This window comes from Eretmochelys imbricata, chromosome 3, assembly GCF_965152235.1.
Source record: "Eretmochelys imbricata isolate rEreImb1 chromosome 3, rEreImb1.hap1, whole genome shotgun sequence".
NCBI classification, from domain to species: Eukaryota; Metazoa; Chordata; order Testudines; family Cheloniidae; genus Eretmochelys; species Eretmochelys imbricata.
In genome coordinates this window covers 79,451,624-79,475,885 of record NC_135574.1, presented here as the reverse complement: position 1 = coordinate 79,475,885, position 24,262 = coordinate 79,451,624, and positions in this window count along the sequence as shown.

Below are 24,262 nucleotides of genomic sequence, written 5' to 3'. Positions count from 1 at the left end.
AAACTGTCCTCTTTCACACCTACATTTAAAATTCTTGACCAGATAATGGTAATGTGTCCTCGGCTATTGTAATGCCCTTTTCAGTAGCATTCCTGCATCTTCATTCTCTACTCTTAAGCCCTTTCGTTTTCAGTTTAAACGGATTTTTACCAGAAAAATCCTGGATTTTACAAACAAATCATTCATTTTTTTCTGATTTTTCACTCTACTTTTGTATCATTCAAATATATAAAAATACCTTGTTTTATTTGGAAAATACAATACATTATATATAATTACACTAATCCATTAGTCTGTGTGTACATGCAAAGCTGCCTGTTGAAGTAAGATTATGTTTTAGTCCAGAAAAATATACACAAACAGGCATGCAAACAAACGCTGAAGTGCATGCACGTCTGAAAGTACTGATGAATCTCATGCCCACCATTTACACATTTTAAGTTTTTAGCAGATAACGGTTTAAAAATCGGACACATTAAAATGGGAAATAAACAGAAATCCTCCACTGGCTGCCTGTATTGAAAGCAAGCGCAAAGAGCCTGAACTACAAGGTACCACATAATGTTGCCATGCCTACATATCTGCTTTTATTTCCTCCTCCTCTTGCCACTCCCACTCAGCTCCTATTACTGCCCCTTTTCTTCCTTTTCCCTTCTTTCAGATTTGCTCCTTCTACCATGTTCCTGTCAGGCTTTGGACAGTCTCCCACCTTTTATCGGGCTTCCTGAGGTAAAGTGTTTCTTGAAGAGTAACCTGAAGTACACAAAAAGAACAAGAGTACTTGTGGTACCTTAGAGACTAACAAATTTATTTGAGCAAACACAAGGAGTCCCTGCCTCCAAGAATCTATTTTAAAATATTCCCCATTAGAACTGATAAAACCAATATGTGTGACTGATTCTATTCTAGTTTTGCTCCCTGTGTGATCACCAAAACTTATTTTAAAACAAGGCTCCCCACCTTCTAGGAATAAAGTCTATCTCTCGCACAAACACGCACACAAAAGCAGTAAAAGATTACACAAATTGTTGGCCACTGGAATCTTGCCCATTCTTGCTCACTAATTGTTATATTCACCACATAAACAAAGAAGTTAGAGTATTTTAGGTTTTTAAATCTTTCTGGAAGGTTGCAATGTAACATTTGATAACATTCTAAGGTTTCTTAGAATACAGAGTCCTGTCACAAAAGAACTAAAAACAGCAAGAGACAAGAAGGCTGTTCTCTAAGGCAGAGGCACAACTCAATACACCATGCTCTAGCCTGGCTTTTTGCTGACTCGTTGCTAAAAGACCCAGATAATATGCTTCCCTGCCATGTCCCCTAGCCTGCAAGCAAGATCAGGAAACCCCTTACAAACTTAAAGTGATAGTTTGTAATTTTAATAATTTTCAATCTACCATTCTAATGAGTGGAAGAGCCTTTGGAGTAAGCAAGCACAAATACTAAATCTCAAAAGCTACAGTGGTTAGCTCTCGCTAGAAATCCACTTGAACTTTGCATATGAGAAATTTGCTGAAAATGTGATTGTTTAGGAACCAAATCATGATTATACAGAACCTAATATTTCCTTTAGGATAAGAGATATGTTTTGGCATGAATCCACGTAGATTAGTAAATGTTTGGTGAGAGTCACAGGTAAACAACACTCTGGTCAGCAACTGAAGATTTGTGTTCACCAGTGGCATAAGTTAGTACAACTCCATTGAAGTTGATAGTTATACCTTCTTATGCTACTGGTAAACTGGGCCCTCTGTCTAGGCATTGGTCTCCCAGCAAGAGTCTGTTAATTCTATCATTTTCTTTTTCTCTTTCAAATGTAGAGCTCAGCAGGGAAACAAAGTTGTGAAGAACTATGTATTGTCTTCTTCAGAAGATGTAGTTGGTAGTTAAATCTCAGTGGAATAAAAACTTCTGTTTTGTGAACATTTTAAAAAAGAACTGGATCTAAGACTTTTAACAAATTGTTGAAAGCCTTTCTTTTCAAATGCTCACACATCTAACCTTCTGCTTTCACAGGGAAGCAGCCAGCTGCCTTGAGTAGAGTCTTATATGATTGATTAATTGATTCGCTTACCTGCTACTAGCTTCTAAGGAAGGCAGTTTAATACCTGATATTGTAAAATAAACATCCTGATCTGTAATAAGAGAAACATTTTTTTTAAACTGCAGACAAACTGATGTTATTTCAATCAGTCCAAAGTCCTGCATTTGGCACTGTTATTGAAATGTAGCATTGGAAGGAAACTCAAGAGGTCAGCTAGTCTATCCTCAGTGCTAAGTATATCTAGACCAGTACTGACAGGTGCTTGTCTAACTTGTTCTTAAAAACCTTTAATGATGGGGTGTAACAGGGTGCACAAACTTCTCGTGAGCACACCCTTGGCCGAGTGCTTGCTCTTACTCTCTCTCTGGTGTCTTTGGTGAGTCAGCCCTCTGGCCAAGTCACACACAATCTGTCTGTGTGTTGAAAGCAAAGCAAAATTCCTTCTGGGGTACAAGTCCAACAGGGGTCTCTCTCAGTGCCCCCTGTAATGTCTCCCACAAGTTGTCCCTGTTCCAGGATAGAGCAATGTCCCAGGGCTCCCTCCCTGGTGATAGTCTTTACTCTCTTAGGGCCTTTCTGGCCACAACTCTCCACCTGGGCCACCGCAGTTCAATTCCCCCTCTGGGGGTGCCTCAATGTCCAGGCCACTTCCTCCAGTGTTTTCAGTAAGGAATGGAGAGCGTGATTTAACAATTAAAATGTTAGCTGGACTGGAGGTGCATGTGATTTGAAAGAGGGGCTGGGGGAATGGGAATTGAAACAGTGTTCTTTGTCTTTGAAGCAACTATCACTGTGGGAGGGCTCTAGTTGCCATAAAGTGAATTGGATTTTTAGACCACATTGTTCCACCTTATGCCTTCTGATACCTCCAATGTTACACTAGTTTTATTTAAAGTGAATGTCAGTGAGAGTTGGACCTTCACTGAGGTGCTCTTGAATGTCCCATGCTCTAGGGGGATTTTTAATGCTTTCAAATTGGAGTGTGTGTGTATGTAGACATATGTGTAGCTTGTCTCTTTGATTTATTTACTTATGTTTCCTTCATTCTTTTGGATCAAAGAAGTTCTCCCTCCTGTGTGCCAGAAGTTCATCTTAATGTGTTGAGAAAACTCCTGGTGGAAGAGTATCAGTTTGGCATATGTTGTCTGGCAAAGTCATTTTCTGGCATTTTTCCATCTGAATTATGAGACAATTAGACTAGTGATGTGATGCAAGTCACAGCAGAATACAGCCCTAAAGCTACACTGCAATAAACAGTACCAATATTTGGGAAGGGGGTGAAGGAAGGGAGAAGGTTATTTTTAAAGTTCAGGTAGATATCTCAGTTTTACAAACAAAAGTCCCAGTCCAGTGCACATTTAATCTGAAGTTTCACTCAGTTTCACACTTTGTATTAATGACAGTTGGGATAATGAGTTAAATGATTAGGTGACTATGTTTTGAAAAGATTGAACAACTAACAGCTGAGATTTAAAGGGGAAGCCATGATGATTCAAAGTCTGGATCCAACTTCTCAGTACTCCAGAATGTTCTGATTTGGATTCATCGATCTACATGGAGAGGTCTGAGCATGTAGGAACTTGAATCCTGACCTGCATTTTGGTTCACACCTATCTCTAGAGTTCATCAGTAAAATCCAGTAAGTGTTTGCTTTGCAGAGTGAGTTTTCTATTACTGCTCAAACAGCAAGTCTTTGCTTAAACCTAACAAAAAATATATTCCATTCAGTTATTCTTCCAAACTGCCTTCCTTTATTATCCAATTACTTCACATACAGAGGCCTTTTCTGCTAACAGTAACTGCCTACTCTATCATAAATACTGTAACTCCTAACTCTAGCCTTCATTAATCTCCCTGTCTCACTCTTCATTCCCATTTGACTCTCATATACAGCATCTTTGTTCAGTGCTGAAATTCTGTGGGACTCCCTTCATCAGGTTGCTCCTGGCTGTTATGCACACACTTACTTATTGGTGCTCAGATTGGAAAATACTTGTATATGTCTCTAATGGAAGGAAGTGGTAATTGGGGCTTTTTACACTGAACTGAATGGCACCTACTACATTCTCAAATATTGCAAATCCAAAAAATGTGGAAATCAAATGTTCAAACAGATTAGGAAAAATGAAAAAGAAAAAGAAAAGGAGGACTTGTGGCACCTCAGAGACTAACAAATTTATTTGAGCATAAGCTTTCGTGAGCTACCGCTCACTTCATCGGATGCATTGAGTGGAAAATACAGTGCGGAGATTTATATACACAGAGAATATGAAACAATGGGTGTTACCATACACACTGTAATGAGAGTGATCAGGTAAGGTGAGCTATTAGAGCAGGAGAGCGGGGGGGGGACCTTTTGTAGTGATAATCAAGGTGATCTTCCTGAAAACACCATCCTAGCCACTATGGATGTAGAAGCCCTCTACACCGACATTCCACACAAAGATGGACTACAAGCCGTCAGGAACAGTATCCCCGATAACATCACAGCAAACCTGGTGGCTGAACTTTGTGACTTTGTCCTCACCCATAACTACTTCACATTTGGGGACAAAGTATACCTTCAAATCAGTGGCACTGCTATGGGTACCGGCATGGCCCCAGAGTATGCCAACATTTTTATGGCTGACTTAGAACAATGCTTCCTCAGCTCTCATCCCCTAATGCCCCTAATCTACTTGCGCAACATTGATGACATCTTCATCATCTGGACCCATGGAAAAGAAGCCCTTGAGGAATTCCACCATTTCAACAATTTCCATCCCACCATCAACCTCAGCCTGGACCAGTCCACACAAGAGATCCACTTCCTGGATACTACGGTGCTAATAAGTGATGGTCACATAAACACCACCCTATACCGGAAACCTACTGACCGCTATGCCTACCTACATGCCTCCAGCTTTCATCCAGACCACACCACATGATCCATTGTCTACAGCCAAGCTCTACAATACAACCACATTTGCTCCAACCCCTCAGACAGAGACAAACACCTACAGGATCTCTATCAAGTGTTCTTACAATTACAATACCCACCTGCGGAAGTGAAGAAACAGATTGACAGAGCCAGAAGAGTACCCAGAAGTTACCTACTACAGGACAGGCCCAACAAAGAAAATAACAGAATGCCACTAGCCATCACCTTCAACCCCCAACTAAAACCTCTCCAATGCATCATCAAGGATCTACAACCTATCCTGAAGGACGACCCATCCCTCTCACAGATCTTGGGAGACAAGCCAGTCCTTGCTTACAGACGACCCCCCAGCCTGAAGCAAATACTCACCAGCAACCACAAACCACACAACAGAACCACTAACCCAGGAACCTGTCCTTGCAACAAAGCCCGTTGCCAACTGTGTCCACATATCTATTCAGGGGACACCATCATAGGGCCTAATCACATCAGCCACACTATCAGAATACCACTGGTCGGTGCTCTAGGGGTGCGTCAGTGTGGGACACCATCATTGGACCTAACCACATCAGCCACACCATCAAGGGCTCGTTCATCTGCACTTCTACCAATGTGATATATGCCATCATGTGCCAGAAATGCCCCTCCGCCATGTACATTGACCAACCTGGACAGTCTCTACGTAAAAGAATAAACGGACACAAATCAGACATCAAGAATTATAACATTCAAAAACCAGTCGGAGAACACTTCAATATCTTTGGTTACTCGATTACAGACCTAAAAGTGGCAATTCTTCAACAAAAAAAATTCAAAAACAGACTCCAATGAGAGACTGATGAATTGGAATTAATTTGCAAACTGGATACAATTAACTTGAGCTTGAATAAAGACTGGGAGTGAATGGGTCATTACACAAATAAAATTATTTCCCCATGTTTATCCCCCCCCACACACACACACACACTGTTCCTCAGATGTTCTTGTCAACTGCTGGAAATGGCCCACCTTGATTATCTCAACGAAAGGTTCCCCCCCGCCCCCGCTCTCCTGCTGGTAGTAGCTCACCTTACCTGATCACTCTCGTTACAGTGTGTATAGTAACACTCATTGTTTCATGTTCTCTGCGTATGTACATCTCCCCACTGTATTTTCCACTGAATGCATCCGATGAAGTGAGCTGTAGCTCACAAAAGCTTACGCTCAAAAAAAATTGTTAGTCTCTAAGGTGCCACAAGTCCTCCTTTTCTTTTTGCGGATACAGACTAACATGGCTGCTACTCTGAAACCTGGAAAAAAAAAGTGTTTTGCAAGTAACCTAGAAGATATATCAAAAGAACAAAGGTCTATTTCCACCAATGAGTTGGGCCAAAATTATAACGATTCAGGTGAACCATGTAAAATTTGAAGCATTGTTGTAGCTGTGTTGGTCCAAGGATAAGTTTGCATGTTTTCACTCTCTCCTGCTTCATCCTCCATCCTTCCGTTTTCTTTGTCCCCTTGGGAACTGTCAGAATTCTTATTAAAAAAAATTCAGAGTGCTACAGTGCTAAATTAAGACCATATCAAATAATGAATCTTAAGGCACCAGATCCTCAGCTGCACCAGTGTCCACCCTTCTGGTCCTGGCTGGTATTTCTCTGCTGGCCCTGGACACATTATTGTGCGCAGCCAACTGTCAAAATAGCTTATTCATAATTCCATCTCAAAGCCACATTAAAAATGCCAGCTAAAGTCAAGATACCCCTTTTCTGAAGGTGGTTGAGCCTCTCAGTATATCAGCTACAATATTTTAAGGAACAAGGCAACAAGTGGTGTGGGTCTGTATTTTGGATCAATGGCACATTTCTTAGCAGATAAACAACTCAGATCTGTGTCCCCTAATCTTAATCAATCTGCTCTTGGGATGACCCTCAGAATAACCATATGAACTGAAAGATCCTTTTTCATTACAACAGGATACATTGTCGTCACGAGCCATTTAACTCACATCCTTACTGTTAGGGATTCTTGAGCTTCCCATTCTGCCCCTGTGGCAGTCAAGAACAAATAACATTCCATCTGGATATGGATTGCCCTTTTTTTTTTTTTATCATCTTCATGGTGGATGGATGCACTTGATATCTCCAGATTATGCGGCCATGGTAGAGTGGCTATACCACTTGCCGACCATCTAAATCATTGTTTGTGCCATCAGACGCTTATGCCAGAAGGAGGAGGAGTTTAACAACTAAATATAAAAGCTAGTAAAATAACAGGAAAAACAGGCAAAAGAAAGAAAATAGATTTAAAAAACCCCTTAAATTAAGATGGACAGTTGAGTCCCTATGTTTTGTAAGCTATTTGGGGCATGGAAGTGTTTTGTGCTAGCACTTTTTTGAAGCACCTTGCTTACTTTTGGATGCTGTACAAATAATGGATATTACCAAATTGCCATGGAGAAGCTGTGGAAGCAATGACCAACCCCACCTCTCTCTCCTTTTGGCTTCTTCTGGTAATAAATGCATCTCCTGAATTAGTACATTATTGTCTTTAGGCTATTCAAACCCCATTATAGGAAATTATTTTCTCTTTATATATTATACTGACCCTCAACTGACTCATAGACTCATAGATACTAAGGTCAGAAGGGACCATTGTGATCATCTAATCTGACCTGCACAACGCCGGCCACAGAATCTCACCCACCTACTCCTGTGAAAAACCTCTCACCTATGTCTGAGCTATTGAAGTCCTCAAATCGTGGTTTAAAGACTTCAAGGAGTAGAGAATCCTCCAGCAAGTGACCCGTGCCCCATGCTACAGAGGAAGGCGAAAAACCTCCAGGGCTTCTTCCAATCTGCCCTGGAGGAAAATTCCTTCCTGACCCCAAATATGGCGATCAGCTAAACCCTGAGCATATGAGCAAGATTCACCAACCAGATACTACAGAAAATTCTTTCCTGGGTAACTCAGATCCCACCCCATCACAAGCCATTGGGCCTATTTACCATGAATATTTAAAGATCAATTAATTACCAAAATCATGTTATCCCATCATACCATCTCCTTTATAAACTTATCAATTAGAAGATTAAATTAATCTGTCACATCAGCATATCTGATAACATATAACTTAGAACCAGACTTTATTTTGTTTTTTTGGTGAAAAACTGAGCAGGAAAAACTTCTTCCACTATCATGGAAATATCATTAACTGAGATAGAAGGACCTGTCCTAATCTGTCCTGTTGTATTTGTTACAGAGTAGAATTAATGTGGAGAAAATTAAAGAAGTTTGAGCCCATTCTTTTTAAACTTAGATGCATGGCAGATGGCCCACTGAATTCAGGTTAACATCTCCTGCAAGGACAAGTAACATATAAATATAGTTGTTAGCAAGGACAAAAGAGAAGATAATCTGTACAGTGGGGGATGCAAATTTAGAAATGATATGAGAGTGGTCTGGGAAACAATTATGTTTATAGGGCCTTCAAAATTACCGGGCTAGTTGTAAAAATAGTACAGGAAATCAGGAACAAAAACTCTTACTTGCTGCAAGGGAACTGTATCCTGAATAAGAATATTAAAGACTGATGCGGGGAGGGGGGGGTATATAAGTACTTTGATTAGAATGAATCTGGGGCACAATCAGTGGACATTTCAGAAGGGAACTCTGCATCGGGGTAGATATTTTTATGGATGACATTTCAGGCAGCAAGGTCAAACTAACCTAAAAGGTATAACTGATGGACCCAGGGAGGAAAAAGATAACACAAGGCAAAGGATAACAAAGGTTGTCTCTGACATGCTACCTGCCAAAAGGGCAGACGAGAGGAAAGGATAGACACTTTAGGAATGAAATCCATTGTTTATCTTGTTGTAACACTGTGCATGGAAGTTGCTTCCTGTACACAGCTCTCTCTTTGGCAGTATATTTTTAAAAAAACAAAAGTAAAAAAAAAACACTGCTCATCATGCCACCTATTATTGTCTCATAGTTACACTGAGCTCCCGATGTACATTGTATCCACCTCTTCTCTCTTGTCTTATACTTAGATTGCAAGCTCCATTGGACAGGGACCATCTTTTTATGGTGCTTGTACATTTCTCAGAATAATGGGGTCCTGATCCATAAATGGTGTTGCTAAGTGTTATTGCATTATAAATAAACAATAATCTAGACTTTTTTTAAATAGTATAAGGCTAGATATGTGATGCATAGAGTTTCTTTGTGGTTTTAAATCTGTTTTTGCTATATTTTTAATCTTGTTTTATTCATCTCCTTATAGTTCATTTATTTATTTAGACTGTTCTTTGAAAACATTGTGCCAACTCTCCGCAAGAAGTGAAACATTCTTCAACCTCTTAGCCAGAGTGAAGAAATGAGCCTCTTTGGTACTCTTCTAGAAAGTACACAACTGCAAGGGTCGCAGTCCAAATGATACATGAGAAATTTCTAATGACCAAAAATGAGAACCAAGTTTAAGGCTGTAAGGTGATTCTTGTATCTTAAGTATGAATTTTAACATGAGTCATGAACTTTTTTTACACTAATTGTCTAACAATGAAATTATCTCAAGTTAGAAGTAATGGAATTTGTTGAAGATTTAAAATTTTCTCTGTTAAGAAAATTTCTTGTATTGCTTATTGCTGCCAACTTCTTCCTTCCAATTTCATTGGGTGTTGGGAAGAAGGGGAATATTGGGCTCTTAAAAATGCTGAAGCAAAGGGTTATGTCCCTCTATGTACTTTGTAAGGTGGCAGAATGTAACAAACCAAACTGGAACACAAAATGTCTGCAGTGGTAACACACAGCAGCAAACTTCTTAGGTATCCTTACGAATTCTAATGAAAACACTGGAAAGATCAGCCCATGAAGTTCTTAATAAACAAACAATCATTAAATTATGTTAGGAGTTGATGGGTCCTATTGTGTATTGTTTCCCTTTCAGACCAACCTATCAGCCACATAAGTAGCACAGAGGTAGGGAGGAAACTCATTTAGACTGGGTACTTGTTCTGAATGTCCTATGTTTGTAATACTGCGTTCAAAACGCATCTTCCTCTTAAAACTCATGGACCCCCCCCAGCTTTACTACTCCTGTGGGTTCTAATCTCCATTTCTTCTAAGGACCTGACTTTGAAATATATTTCCCGAATTTTAATGTAACAGTTGAGTAACTTCCTTTGTAAATGAATCAGTTTGACATCTACTTCTCTTCAGAGGACATCCTACAGCCACAGCAGACATTTTTGTTTTAAGGGAGCTGGGTTTATCTCAGTGTTGAATCACCTAGTTAACCACTATCCACAAAGTAATATGCATTTTGATAAAAGGAATGATTACTTCCCTTACATCAACCACAAGTGTGCTAGGTGCTTCACAGAACATATACATAGGTTCTTGTCTGGAAGAATTTATAATCTAAAGCCCATTTCTGCAATCTGATCTCCACAGGTGGACACCCATAAGAACATAAAAGTGGCCATACTGGGTCAGACCAAAGGTCTATCTAGCCCAGTATCTTGTCTTCTGACAGTGGCCAATGCCAGGTGTCCCAGAGGGAATGAACACAACAGGCAACCATCAAGTGAATCATAATACGTAATCCCATCAAAGTCACAGGGTATATCTACACTGCAACATAAACCCAGGGTTAGTGGGACTTGATTCAGCTGACCCGTGCTAGAGAACCCTGGGCTTGAGTGTCTACACTGAATCTTAACCCAACATTAAGACTTTTCTAAACCAGGCTGGAACCTGGGGCTTTGGCATCCAAACTGCAGTGCATAGACCTGAGTCAAAAGAACCATATTCCAGAGTCCCTAGTGCCTTTCTGGGATGTGGCTGCTCTAGCCCTTTGACTTGTGCTGCACTGTGGGAAAACTTTACTGCCCAATCTGCATGTTACAGGAAGTTTGAACAGCCCACCAACACAGCCTGCTGAGGAATAATTTTGATCTGTGTGCTCCAAGCTACTGGAGCCACCAACATAGAGGAGGAGTTTTTTGAAGAACTGCTCTTGCTTGTACTTTCACTCCTGTATCAGGAAATGGGTAGAGCATCCATGAGGTGCTGGTGGGCAATTCAGTGGCATTTTCTGACCCACCAAAAGTACCTAACAGATTTCATGATTGAACAGCAGGAGGCAGAGGAGGAAGAGTACCCTGGCATGGCAGATTTGCACTAGCAGATGCTGCTCAGTACAAATGACATAGCCCTGAAGACCAGACATTATCATCACTGTATATGGCATTGGTGAGATTATTTGAATACTGTGTCCATTTCTGATGTCAACAATTTACATATGAAGTTGAAAAATTGGAAAGGATCCAGAAAAGAGCTGCTAGTGGTCTGGACAACTTTCTTTCACAGTGAGAGACTAAAGAAGCTCAATCTATTTAATTTCTCCAAGAGAAGATTAAGAGGTGACTTTATTGTGGTGTTTAAATACCTATGTCAGGAGAAAAATTGTGATAGTAGAAGTCTGTTTAATCTTGCAGACAAAGGTATAACAAGATCTAATTCCTGGAAGCTGAAGCTAGAAAAATTGAGGCTAGAAATTTTGTGTAAATGTTTAACAGTGAGTTTTAACAACCCACCTAGGGATGTGTTAGATTTTCCATCCCTTAAAGTCCTTAAATCAAGGCTGGTGTCTTAATTATTCCTTATGTGTTAGAATTGCTCTTAATTGAAAAAATAGACTGTTTCAGTCTACTAGTTTTATAAATGTTCCATTTATTATATTTTCTGGAATTTCATCAAAATGTTATCAACTTTTGTTTAAAAGTTCCTTTCACCATGACAAACTTTTCACCATGACCAGTTATACTTTTAATGAGGGAGTTCTTTTTTTGGAGGACTCTTACTAGCTTTAATCCCTCAAACCCATCCCTCCCCACCAAAAAGTCATAACACTATCTTTGCTATACTTCTGTCATAGTACCCTGAATTTTCTCTGTCTCCATAACGTACATGGCATTGACTTGTGTCCAAAAGTGACTTTTCAGATTATGAAATGTCTCTGCCTTCATTTGGATAACAATCACCCTTAAAACCCATTTGACTCTTACACCATAACACTAACCTTTCATTGTCTACCATGTTGGATAAAAAATAATAAGTACTTAATCATGGAATAATTCATAGCTTTCAAATTCTGTACCATTCTCACTGGAGAAGACTAATCTTTTTTGATTATATGGAAGGGAAAGCAGATCACTTTCACTCAGCTTCAACTGAGTTATGTATCCTTAAAAGTTGCTTATAAGGCAAATGAATTGTTATTCAAGATGAACATATGTTTATTTTTACCAACTATGTAAGTAGAATTGTGCTCCTGCAGGTTTTCCATGCAACATAATGATTCTTGTTCACTGTACATAAAGTATGCAGAGAAAATTCCCCCTGGGGATGTATTACTTCTGTTCTACTTTTGTTGATTTCTATACTTATGTAAACTACTGCAATTTTTCTTCATGGTTTTATTTTGATAAATGTTGGGAGGCAGGCATTTAAGTAAAACCATACATAAAAAAAGAGCTAGATCCACAGCTGTGCCAAGTTTGGACTCAGTACAGTATGCCTAAAACCTGATCAACCCTCCCCTCACCATATTAAACCAGACTCTGAGGAGAGTGGTAACTTTAACCACCTCTCCATTCCCCATCCCAACAATCCTCTCCAGCCAAACTGGCCCAGGCATAATTTACAGTTGCCTAATAATGCAAACTGCAGTGATCACCTGCAGAAAGCCATGCACTCTTCTTTGCCACCGACATGCTCCGTATGCAGGAGAGAAGGAAGTGAATATAGGTGGCATAGAGCCAGCTCAGTGTTTGGGGAGTGTTCAGGAGTCCCTGGGCAGCAACTTTGAGGCTGCTTCTATCTGCTGAGGTAGTGCAAAGCAGCCCAGAATCTGTCTCAAAGGTTTTTCTCTTCATATGATTCACAGCTGTTGAAACTCATCCCTGTGGAGAGGGCTTGTGCATGCACTTTGCATCACATAACTTCCACTTAAATCTTATTTTGAAGACTCAAATGTTGGATAGGCCTTGGGCTGGCTATCCACACAGCAGAGAATTTAATCCAATATGAATATTCTGGGAGAATATTCTGGGGGAATAAATTAAGCAATATATAAAGATTATCCAATGTTAGGTTTAGTTTCTGATAGGTACCAATAATAATAAAGTGATAATAGTTTATTAAAGCATACATAGCCTTTTAAAATGTTACTTCTTGTACATTCTTGCTATAGTGATAACACATTATAGCTATTGACACTAGTGTCAGTGGCTATCTGAATCAGTGGCATTGTATATACAATACAGTCTGTTTGGTAGTGCATATAGAGAGAGTCTATGTTTCAGGAACTCTTTACGCTCTTCAGTCTGATCTTTCATACTCCAGTTTTGCATGAGTCAATGTATTTTTGTTAATGATATATGAGTTCCTCAGAATTTAAAAATTCTGCAGTCACCCTCTGTGGCATGGTTTCTGTTTAATTTATTGTGATTTGCCATTCCTTATCAAGCCGCTTTGCATTCAGCATTTTATTTAATGGACTCATTTAACTCAGAATTCTTCTTTTCACATTGTTTGTTTTTTGTTACAATTATCAAGCAAGTCTTCAGAAAAAGGAAACAAAGAATGAAGGTCAGTCACTTGATGATTAGTTTGATCAGTTACCTAATAAAACCAATATGGCTAGTGTTGTTCTAAATTTGGAGGTGACCTTTCCAATGTTTTAAATAATGAAAGAAATGATTTATGGTGATGCATCCCATGCTATTACATTTTGACATGTATAAATGATGCGCTGAAATTCTATAATGCATCAATTTTCCCATGTTATTGGTAGATACAATACCTTTACTTGATAGAAGATTACATTTACATACTTCCTAATATACAAATTATTAGAAGCCAACCTAATTGAAAAACAACATTTATAATACCAAAGCTCACCTTTGATTTGAAGGATATTATGAGTTATGTGCTTCATAGATTTTTATTTATAATCATTTAATTAAAAAAGTATGAGCTTAAATTGTTCTGCACAGCTATTTAGGTAATGTTTCTGCTTGAGTGAAATTACCCTGGACGAAGTGGACAAATATAACTTGCTGTACTGTACCTGTTCAATGTTTGTGTTTTATCCTCCTTCCTAACGACAGGTCACATTCTCATAAAGGTAATCTGAAATTTGTCAGCTGTCTTTTTTTTCTCTCTCACACCAATTCAGATACATTTAAAAGCTCTACTGCAGACCCTAGAAGCTGGGACTAAGCTGTGATCTAGATGGGGATTCAAAAGCATATATGAGAGAAAAGTAGAGCTGTCCAAACCGTGGATGCTCAGTTTGTGGGGTGGGGGGGGGGGGGTGAAATGATATTTCAGTGTCTGCTTTCATTCTAATTCAGAACTGGCAGCACCAGGAGGCAGCTGACCCAGGAGTCTCAAGGCCCTGGGGTGCCTGACCCTGGGGCAATACATATGGTAGGGCTACCCAGAACAGTGGACCCATGAAGCCCATCCCAGGACATCCAAGCTCCCAAGTTCATGGCAGAAAGCCTGGAAGCCCTTTCAGGACCAAGGATCGCAGAAGCTCCCTGCTGTGGAACCAGGAACTGAGCCCAGGCTAAAGCCAGGGTGCTCAGGGCTTCTAGACTCCTAGCTTCATGGCAGGGAGCCTGGAAGGCTTCAGAACCCCCAAACTTCCCTGGCTCCATGGTAGGGGCTTAGAAGCCCTGGCATGACTGGGCTGCCCCAGCAACACTGACCCTGGGAACTCGTGTCTATGGTCCTGGGGCAGCCTGCTTGGAGGGGTTCAATGAATTGGCATTTTCTGATAAAAGTCTGTTTTAGCAGAAAATTCCAGACCATCTCAAGAGATAGGTCTCCAGCACCCAGTTAGCTGTGCATCTAACTCCTCTAGGAGCTTTCAGGGTATTAAAAAATGGATGATTATTTTATTTAAATTGGATTTTTAATTTTTTTTTATTTAAATTATACATTTTTTTCTTTTTTAAAATAAATCTGTTAAAATGAAATCAGAGCTTAATACAAAATATGTTAAGGCCTAAACTTATAATCTTTTAAAATATATAAATAAAGAATGAACATGCTGAATCCATGAGCCTCTATCAGCAATTTTGAGTTAGAAGCTTCTTTTCTATTTAAGGAAAGAAACTAAGGAAAATCATAACCGTTGAGGTCAAACTTTATAGCCGTAATAAGTCAACCTAAGTATTTTAGGAGACTGCCTCATTTACAAGAGACTTACACAAGACTGGAAACTTAAGGACTAGTCATTTTCAATTAGCCTTATTTGAAAATATTCCCAGGTTGAACTGAAACAATCAGTTTAATCCCTCTGTTTAATAAATCATTTAGTTATAATTGTGAAATATGTCTTCATAAGAGAAGGTTATGTATACAAAATATTTAAGGTTGTTTTGTTTAATAAAATAAATTGTATACACTGTGTTGTGTATTTAATTAAATCTCAGTTACCTTCCTAATGCAGCTTGACACACATCATCAGCAAAAAGTTAATTATCTTGTAAATAAGCAATATATCATTCATCATTTTCTAACATACTAAAAAGGACAATTAATAAGAATCTGAAAATATTAAGCTATGTAATTACTTAAATAAAAGTATACATACTTTTGGTAGCAAAAAATGTACTAAATATAATGTAAATGCCCTGCTTAGTTGGAAATCAATGTTTTAATGAGGAGTCCTTGTGGCACCTTAGAGAATAACAAATTTATTTTGGCATAATCTTTCCTGGGCTAGAACCCACTTCATCGGATGCATGAAGTGAGAATACAAGGAGCAGGTATAAATATATGAAAGGATGGGGGGTTGCTTTACCAAGTGTGAGGTCAGTCTAATGAGATAAATCAATTAACAGCAGGATATCAAGGGAGAAAAAATAACTTTTAAAGTGATAAGAGAGTGGCCCATTACAGACAGATACATTTGTTAGTCTCTAAAGTGCCACAAGGACTCCTCATTGTTTTTGCTGATACAGACTAACACGGCTACCACTCTGAAACCAATGTTTTAATGGTTATATCAACCAATGAGACTGCATCTTTCTTTAGAAAATAAGTGAAGTACAAACGGAGAAGCTGATTATAATTGATGATTTACATTAAGGCTTTCCACTTGGTGATTTAAATCATTATTTAAATTGCTGATTTAAATCAATCCACCCTGGGAGCTTTCGTAAATCTCACCGTTAGTGAGAACAGGCGAACTTCAAAATAGTTCAGAAGTTTCGTTTGAATATTTATCTGATCAGAAAAGGGACTGAACCAAACCCTCAAATCTTTATATTTTACACAAACTATGAAGGAGTTCAGGTGAAGATATCCAGCTCAGGACCTTCACTCAGTTAAACCATTTTGCAGTAAATCCTGTAAGTTTCTCTAGCAGTTATTCATATTCTAACAGGGTCTATCAGACCTTCTCTGCCCACTCCTGGAAGTGTCAGTGCCCTGACAAAACCCTGGGTACAAACAAGATTGAGCCTGCCAGGGGCCTACATGGGCCAGAAAGAGATGCTAATCAATCATCTCCAAACCAGCAGGAATGTAATGAAGGTTTGCCAGCCTCATCCCGGGGGGGGGGGGTACTGGGTGGAGCTGGGATAGGAGTGGAGTGCCTCAGGCCTAATCCAGAACCCTGGTCAAATTTTTGCCTTTTGTGTTGTGTTTGTGTTTCTTTACAAGTTTAAAGGCATGGACAGCAAATTTTCACCGTAACTTCAATAGACTGTTAAAGGACTCATATCTAGTTTGCTCACCAAGCGAGGGATACAAAAGTACTCAATAGACTGAGTAGTGATTACCAAGTTTAATATTTTTTTCTAGTCATTAAATCAAGTAAAAATATGAAATACAGCTCATAGGGGAAGTTTCAAATTTGAAAAATAAAAACACTTCTTTTAATGTGCAACTTCCCCTCCATCAAAAGCAAGGTTTGAACCTGAACCTACAGCACAAACTATCACAACTTGAGGTGTAGGCTAGCAGCAGATCCCTATAGTTATGTACCATTAGAATGAATTTGTGCATCTTTTTCTTTAAGAAGTTTTCACAGCTCCTTAATTGATTACAGCAGGCCTTCAGTATTTGACAGGGCTTGTGGCTTTTCTTGGTCTCATTAAATTCTACTAAGCTTTAGCGGAGATATAAACTGTTAAACACTGCCACTTTCCCTTCTCTTGCTTTTCATTCCTCACGAAAATATGTCCACATGTCAAAATCATAACAAAGCACATGAAAATTCTAAGGCCTGGCTCACACTGCAGCCAAAGTAGTCGCAGCACACTCTACAGGGAACACCAGGGAGCCAGCAGAGCTGCTGCAGCAATGGCAAAAGACCCAGCACATGGCCTCCTATGGTCCATTTCTCTTCATCAGTGGCGCTACATGGGACTTGAGCGCCAGCAACTCAAAAAATAGCTGATCCCACCGCCAAATACTTCTAAACCCATCCAAACATCCTCTGAAATAACTATCTTCAGCTGCCGCTAGCCTATAGCTCAAGTGGTGATCGTTTGTGCTGTAAAGCTGAAGGCTCAGGTTCAGACTTTGCTTGCTTAGTATGTATGGGTTTGTGTAATTAAAGATAGCATAATGCATATGCACAAGGGAGCAGAATTAACATTTCACAGAGAACCATAAATCTGGCATTTCCTAATTTTCAGGTGTTTGACTTTGAAACCTAAATAACATAGCTTTTGTATCTATTTCATATACAGATTAATTTTCATGGTCAGTATCTTCTAGCTGAATAACTCTTCGCATAATAATGTACATGTGGAAAGTACCCTTGATTATGGCTATTTTCACTTTTCCTTGATTAATGGTATCCATTATCCTTATCCTTAAGTCATAGTACAAAATTTCTAATTAAAGTGATATTCAGCTGCTGTTATTTTAACTCTACTCTCTCATAATAAATAATAATAATAAAGGTGTCTCTGCCTCTGTATCTTGTGGTTGTGAGTTCCATAGATAAAATGCATTGCGTGCGGGTTTTTTAAAATCTTACCACTTGTAATTAATTGCTTTTTAATTTCCTCGTATGCCCTCTTGTTTCTGTATTAGGAGAGCGCAAATAGTAGTGGTATGTCTACCTGCTCTGTCATTTATTATGCTCACTGCTAAGGCCATGTAAATGGGCCTTAATGTGTAAATGAAATTTATGATCACTTTACGGTCCATTTACACTTTGCAAACAAATGGAGTTCCCCACCTGCAGGCATTTGGAACACAAGGGGCCTGATCGTATAAATGACACTCTCTGGAGTATAAAAGTGTTGCCATATGACCCTGTTTTTAATGCTAGAACTGGTTTTGGGTGTAATATTGATAGCTTTATACAGCTTGAAATATATTAGGGGGCAAGCAGGAGAATACAATTAATTGGGTTATTAAGCTTTGTTGTAGTTAGATTCCTGTTTTATTAGTGTGAGGCCTTGTGCAAGCAGTTATACCAAGGCTGAGCTTATCGCTAAAAAAGTGCATGTCCAATATGTTAATCCCAGATCATGAATTCTGCATTCTCAGTTTGAGAGACAAATTAGTGACCACAAGAATATGGGTACACTGCAGAATTACAGAAGTAATTCTGCAATAAGGGAACATTAGAGGGCATTTGGCAACATTGTAATTAGGCAGTAACTGCGGAGTTAGGCTGCATTAATAGATAGGCATTGTTAAGAAATGACTGACACAAATGATTAATATTAATGACCGGAAGTATAATTATGGGCACCTACAATGCCACATATGGTTAATGGGCAGGAATTGTTATGATCACATAAAATGATCAAATATGGCTGTGTATACAACTGGTTACATAAAGAAGGGGCATAAAATATTCAGTCAAATTTCTTAATTGTCAGATTCCTGGGGCTCCTGAATCGGTGTCAGCTGATCTGTGGCCTTCTGCAGTGCTCCACTAACAATGTATTCATCTCTTTATTTCTTGTAATTGTTGTTAGCATGCTATGATACCTTATGGCTTAAACGTATTTGTTATATGTGAGACTTTCTGCTGTTTGGTCCTATTGATGAGTAGAATGATATGATTTTTATGTAAGGGTATAATTGAATACACATATCTCACTCACACATCACATCAATCCCACAATTAAAAAGAAACATTTGTAAGAGAAACTTCTGGAAAGAACCAGTGATAATTAATATATAGCATAAGTGAGATATTATTAATAAACATTAGTGTGGAAAGTTTATGGTTTTATTATTTGGTTGGGCTACAAATGTACACAAATGTACAAATGTGCTAGGGTTGCAATAATCATTGACAATGTGCTACTTCGCAGGCCAAGAATATTGATTCTAAAAGAGCAGTTTAAAATAAAAAAAATATTAAAATCTTGTGATAGTGTAAATCTATGCTTTTTAGCTTGAATGGTAGAAATGAATTTATGACAAAATCTACTCTCCTTTGTCAATGTAGTACAAAACTGTAATTCATCAACATTGTGGACTGCAAAATGAAGGCTGCATGACCCCAGATAATAAAAATATAATATAATTCTCTTCTGTTTTGTTTTTTGTTTTCTTTTTTAACATGTAGATGACATCATAAAGTTTACAATGGTTAAAGTTAGGGTAAGTTGATAATTTTTTGATTAAAACCTTTATTGAAAATATATTGGTTTCAATGAATATTTCACCCAGATAGGCTTCTCAGGTCCAGATGGAATTTCTGGTATAAACCAGAGAGAGGAAGAGAGCACAGCGACAGAAGACCCAATAGTCCAGTAGTTAGAGCAATTGCCTGGGAGGTGAGAAACCCAGGTTTCACTCTATTATACTATCAGTCTCTCTCTGATTCAGTGAATATTTAATTGTACAAGGTGGATCAGCTCCAACAGGAGAGATTGAAAGAGCCTGACTCTGCGGTCCAGTGCTCCACATCAGGTATAGCATGGACTTTAACCTTCATGTCCCATATCCCAGTTGAATGCCCCAATCACTGACCAACAGATTATTGTGGGTTGGGTCCCTTTCTTTCCTTTATTTTAATTCAAAAAGGTGTTTCATCCTGCTGTGGAAAGAAAACAAATTCTGAGACCACTGAATTTTGTGCAAAACTGAATTCTTGTTTTCCAGCCAGTCTGACTTACAATACACATTAATGTAGTCAAATTAAATTCTACAGCAAAATCCCTCCAGTGTGGCCTAGTGGATGGGATAGTGGATTAGGACTCATGATACCTCAGCTCCACTCTTTGGTCTAGCACTGACAAGGTGGGTAACATTGGGCAAGTCACTTTAACCTCCCTGTGCCTCAGTTTCCCCATCTGTAACTTTGGGAAAATGATATTGACCTCTTTTATAAAGCACTTGGAGGTCTATGGATGAAAAATTCTAAATAAGATGTATTATTATCTTAAAGCCGCTTTCAAGTGTACACAGATGAAACAAATATAATTATCAAGTGAGCTAGATCTACATATCTTATTCCTCGGTGTTAAACTGTGGAGCAGAGAAGAGGGAGGCAAATAGTAGTCTTCACTAAACAAACCGGAGGCTAAACCATAGTAAAAAAATCCTGCCTCTTGATCTTTATAAATTTTTTTAATAATAGTTAAACCGGAAGAGACTTCTTTCCCCCTTTTCCAACAGTGGCAAAAGATTGTCTTTCTTCTTCCCACAATTAACACTAACTCTTTTAAGTAAAGTTAAACCAAAATTTGCTCATATTATGAGGAAGGTGCTGAAATATTCCCCCTTATTGGTGAAACTACTTCCGAAGTCCACTGGAAAAGCTCAGGTCGCTACAGCAGCCGACTGAATGCCTACTGGTGCTCCAGGGAGGGGATCACGTACACACACACACTGTAGACACAAATGTCTTCCCACTTGTTTCCGGGTTCAACTCTAAGTGTTGGTTTTGAAGTTCAAAATTCTAAACGGTGCAGGCCCTTAGAGAATGCTAGGGTGGGATTTTCACAAGTGGTCATCACTGGCCGCACTCTGCTCCCACAGAGTAAAGTCAACACTGAGAACTTTTGAAAATTCCACTCTACATCTTCCATCACGTAATACAGCACCATGCCAGTGGAGATAAACCTGAGGGCTGCCAATTCAGTTTAACAAACCACTTAAAAAGCAGCTGTAAGGAAGTTTTGCCATTGAGTTCCAGAGGAGGAGGATGTGGCCCTTGATTTAAATTTAACAAATGGTATTGTCCTCTTTCCTTGTTTATCCTTAGACTGCAAACGACAATTTTTGTATAGGGACACAACAACAGACTATCTCCTTACAGTTACTACAACCTAATAAATATGTTACTTTATTGGTGGGATACATACGCCAAATGGTGTACAAACCCAGAAATAAACAGGAACTAAGTTCAAAGGTTGAAGTACAGCTCCAGCCATCATACTCTGCCATCCAGTTAACCCCTTAATAGCCACTTTACTACAAATGTAAATTCCAGAGCCTCACTCCTCTTTCACGCACCCGCATGGTGCTAATAATCAAACACAAAAGATGGTGCAGTTATCGCTTCTTTTAAAGCATCGGACATAGGCAGGGCCGGCTCCAGGCACCAGCTTTCCAAGCAGGTGCTTGAGGTGGCATTGAGAATGGGGCGGCCATCCGTGCCCAGGGCACGGTAGCTCCGACGCTCTTCTGGGAAGGGCAGCTCTGCCGCTCTTCCGTCCAGGTGCGGTGGCAATTCGGCGGCAGCTCCGCCACTTTAGCAGTGGTGGCAATTCGGCAGCGACTGCTTGGGGAGGCAAAAGTGGTAGAGCCGGCCCTGGATATAGGCTACTGCCCGAGGAAGGATATGAGGCTGAATAAAGTCATGCTGTGGTGTATGTAACCAGCTATCAGTAGGAAGGAAAGGAGGTCTGGAGAAGAAGCCATGAGGAAGTTTCTCCATCTGATCCTAAGGTCAGAGGAAATAATCTGAAAATACATTAAATTACAACCATTGCCCTTGTTGCTAGATCATGACACTTTGTCTAAGATCAAGTTTCATATAATATTATTATATATTCTTTATTATATTTTCCGTCTTGCGTTGCTAAGGAATGGGACTCTCTCATATAATAGCTCATTTATAAAACTACTGTGTCAGAAATGGGTCTGAATCATAGAGTAAATAAGTTATATATTTTTGTTTTGTTACAATGTTTGTGCATTTATGGTTTCTATGATTGTTTCATTGATTGGTCATTCCTGGTCAGGAATTGTAAATAAAACTGCATACTGTTTTCAACAGGCTCCATATCTCTAAGACCTCATTTGGTACCATAGTCTCCCAACATGGGAAACCATCAGAATGTTCCATCATAGCATCTTCTGTGTTTCTGAGAACCAAATTCAGGAATAGTTGATAATTGCAGGAAGCATCCAGGACACTAATCAGGGAAAGTGTTTATTCTGAAAAAATCATTGGAACTGTCTGCTGAGTGAACAGGATCCATTAAAAAGGCCAGTGGGATGGTAGGTTATATTAGTAGAAGGAGAGTGACAAAGCCGTATTTGGCAGTCTCCTTCTGGAACAGCATGAGAAAAATTACTCACTTTCGTACTCGGAATATTATTGTCTTGTACAGGGTGCAGCAATGGTGATATCAATTCCCAAGAATTTATTTTATGAAGGAAATTTGAGGAGCTTTCAATGATCCTCATTTGAAAGGAGGAGACTTTAAGTGAACATAATGGGAGCTTTCAGAATCATGACATGAGTCGATAACACTAATAGAGAAAAGGTTTTCATACCAGTAAAAGGTAAAACAAAACAAAACAAAAAATCTAACAAATTCATGTCAGGGGTATACTCTAAAAAGATGGGAAATATGGAGTAAATAGATAATTCTGGGAGAAATATTTAATAAGTTGATAGAGTATATGATTGAAACAGAAAACTGTTTCTGAAAAAGCAGGACAGTAGGACTACGACCAATCAAACAGATCTGCCATGTAAACCCAGATGGCTTTTTGCTGTACTTAAATATTATGTTTTCAATTTCAAAGTGAAAGGGAATCTTAAAACATCCCAAAAACCTACCTACAACACGTCATTTTTTCCACAGAATTGTTTGCAGTTTTTCTTTCTAAAGCTTTCTCCATGCCCATACAAGCCCGTTTCAGTCTCCAGCTTCTCCCCATTATTGGTGTGGGAGCTGCTGATTATGTGGGTATTGATTCAGCTCACAGAAACATGTAACAGCAAATAGCATGTGACCTTTCATACCCCATGTCCCTCTCAAGATGATGTCTCCTAAGGATCCATTTGTTACCAAAGTAGAAAGAATGTATCATAGGCAAAAAACAAAACCTGCCAACATTTTCAAAACTGTTTAGAGCAAAAAAAGAATCTCATCTTTTGCCTTTTAATGAAATGAACAAAAAAGGCAAAGGTTTCAGAAATTGCTTTAGGTGCATAACTTTTCACACAACATTAGAGGAACTGACCTTTCTATGCAGAGCACATTCTTCTCTGTAAATATTATAGAATTTATTCTTTGGATGGGTCATTGTTGCATGCATCTCTCCAGATACTCCAAATCTGTTTTAAAGGTGCAAGGTGCTGACTTTTAGCATCTGCTCTGTGAACATTGCAGATGAGTTCATATCTTGTCAAAAAGTAGATCTTTGTAAGGCCAGCATTGATAGTTTCTAATCAAATAAACGCTTATTAATGTCATCTGTGACATGTCTCTAAAAGCCTAGATAGAAAGCAAATGGTTTCTTTGACTCTCTTCAATGTCACATCCATGTCAATGCCCAGTAAATATATTTGAGATATTTTTTCAAGGGTATGAGAGCATTTCTGGAGTAGTCACTTGCCCTTCAGCCTCATGGTTTATACAGTTATCCTAGGCATGAAGTAACATTCATGAACATCACTGCCTGTTATGTCTCACTGCTTGATTATAAATAAATACAGTAGATTCTTGTTGCTTAGAAGTAAGAGGAGTGTAAAAACAAGCAAACAAAAATAAACTATTGGTCCCAATTCTGCCCTCAGTTTGACTCTTGGGTACCCATTTACTTCTGTGACGTTGCAAAGGTGTAAATGAGGGTGGAATTTTTCTCATTAATTTCCTGTGTGAACGAAATATGTAACAGAAGAATAGGTTAAATGAGAAGTTTAAGGAAAAAGGAATCTTTGAGATGAATCTGGCTTTTTCACACCCAAAATTATTATTTTTAAGCTCCTGGATATTTGTTTTTGTGCACCAGAATTTATAGCAGTACACAAGACTGAAGAATGTTTTTTTAAAATATGATATTAT